This window comes from Syngnathus typhle, unplaced genomic scaffold (assembly GCF_033458585.1).
Source record: "Syngnathus typhle isolate RoL2023-S1 ecotype Sweden unplaced genomic scaffold, RoL_Styp_1.0 HiC_scaffold_180, whole genome shotgun sequence".
NCBI classification, from domain to species: domain Eukaryota; kingdom Metazoa; phylum Chordata; class Actinopteri; order Syngnathiformes; family Syngnathidae; genus Syngnathus; species Syngnathus typhle.
In genome coordinates, this window is record NW_026872086.1 from 80,001 (window position 1) to 82,500 (window position 2,500).

General features: G+C 58.4%; 1 pseudogene; it reads right to left on the reverse strand.

Moving 5' to 3' along the window:
• LOC133148835 (28S ribosomal RNA) overlaps positions 1–2,500 on the reverse strand; it is an 8,639-nt pseudogene that overhangs the window by 2,753 nt on the left and 3,386 nt on the right.

Genomic DNA, 2,500 nt, shown 5'->3' on the forward strand with positions numbered 1-2,500 from the left:
GAAGGTGACTCTCGGGAGTAAGAATGTGCAGCACACCAGTATCTTCTGCGAAGGCTTTAACGCCGACGCCGTAATCATCTGCAGCCCCATACTCACCTGCTCGTCCGACCACCAAGTTCTTCTCCATTCCTTCCTCCGAGCCACTCAGCAGGACTAAATCATCCGCAAAGGCCAACGCGGCAATTCGGCGGTTGCCCCAGACCAGGTGACTTCTTTTGCGTTCGAGGCTATGGACGAGAGAATCCATAGCGAGGTTGAAAAACAGTGGGGACATTGGATCGCCTTGCTTAACACCAACCTTCATGGAGATGGGTTCGGAGTAGGCGCCTCCGCAACCCACACTGGTCGAGCAGCCCACATACGAGTGACGGATCACCTCGATTACACGTCTGTCTACGCCCAAGCTTCCCAGCACACACAGGACATGGTCATGAGAAACCGAGTCGAAAGCCTTCGCAAAGCCAATGAACACGACCGCTAGCGGCACGCCAGCCGACCTCGAGCGCCCCATGATCCGATTAATCAAGAATCACGAGGGTCCTTCGCAACCACTCGCGCCGGCGACGAAACCACGCTGCCCGGGGGCCAACAGGACAGGCTCGCGCTAGCCTCATCACCATCAACCGCCCAAACAACCCCAGCACGACTGACCCCACAGTCCCAGGCCTCCAGCTAGATACTATATCCAGCTCAGTAGGGTCAGTTGATCTGGGTAGCAACCGGGTCTTGCACTCCTTGAAGACTTGGGGAACGACTCCACGCACCATCCATGTCGTAAACAGCCTCGCCAGTTGCGTACCGTCCGGGTCCCAGTCAAGAAGAGCCTGCTTCCTGATCCCGTCTGGGCCCGATGCAGAGCAATTCCTCACCTTAGCCAAGTTAGATACAACTCCCTGCCCCAGGATTGGGTGGTAGAATGGTTCGTTATCCGCGGTCAGTCCCACCTCCAAGCCCTTAGTCCATAAAACGGCCTGACCGTTTCCCACTTACTCCAAAGTGTCCATCCACCAACTCCAGCGGCAAATCACATCTAAGGGGCGTCAGACCATCCAAGATCCGCCGTGCCAGCCCCTTCTTCACTACAGAATAGCCGCGCTGCTGGTGCTAGAACACTCTCCCACGTTGGACGAGCCGCCTCGCCCAACCCGTCTTCCATTGGTCTTGAGGTCTGGACCTCGCGGACTTTGTCGGCCATACTACCTTACCCCCCAGGGCTTTCATGAGATCCAAAGCAGAGGACTCGATCAGGCTAGGCTCCTGACCTGCTTTCTTGACTAAGGCAGCGGTGGCCCGATGCTCCTCACCCCCCGCCAGCAGTTCCCCCAGAACTCTATTCTCCACCAGATCTGGAGGCGACGGGGGGCAGGTCCATTTCTGGGGCGTCGCCCTGGCATCCAGGGCTCGCCAACGCACACCGGACGCACCGCCTGCCGCACGACCGCACAGGGACCCCCATTCCACCTCACCTGCTCTCCAGACTCTCCGTTTCCAACAACACATTCTCCGCTTATGATTCCTGTACCTTTCCATAAGCTTCACCATCCGAGACTCCTACCATCACTTGGTCCGGAGGCCTCGGACCCCCTTATGCCGATTTCCAGACGGGCCCTCTCCCGCTCCTTCATTCACGCTGCCTCGGAGAGCAGGCTGCAGCGCTAACACGACCCCCGCCACCCCAACTCTCATACCCGAGGCAACGGAGGTCATTGACACCACTGAGGAGTTCTCAAGAGCTTCGCCAGCCGGGGTCCACCCGCTCCTTCGGCCTGACTGACTGTGGCTCTGATCCTGTGCCTCTGTCTATACGGACTTCCTAACCAAGGAGTTTTTGCAACCATGGCCCGTAGAAGTGACTACAAGCCGTTTGGGGACCCCGAGCAATGCCTCCGGTGGTTGGTCCCCATGGCCCCCGGAGAGGTTGATCCGCTGGCCGCGCACGTGCCCAACCTCAAGCACGTCCCGGGGAGGTAGCTCGAGCAGCAGCAGCCCCTCACCTAGCTGCGCCTCCGCCCATTTTTGGTAACCCAGAACGGCCTTCCTGGGTGGTCTGTAAGATATTAGACATGTCTACTGCCTCACTACCGTGAGAACACACAGGAGAACAAAGTTCCCCGATACTATAGAGCTATACATCGAGATCCACCCCGAGCAGCCGTCCGCTAGGCCACGCAGCCTAGCAACCAACTCGTAAGCCACCGCAGTCCAACCCACTAAGGAGAGGCCTGCCACATAGTGTCAGACTCACCCCCCGTAAAGCTGGCCAACAGACAACTCGCAACCCAACTGCCCGGAGCTACAAAAGCCCAGAGAGCTATGGAGCTCATCAACGGGGAGGGAAGCGGCCTGCAACAAACTGGCCACTACCCCCGTACACCACATATTCGCCCCAAGAGGATTTGAGAAACGCATTCGGCAAAGGTCCAAGCGAGCACACAGGCATCCACGTGACACCCGCCCACTCGTCCTGGCCTCCGTTCCATACCACTAGGCGCCGCCCACA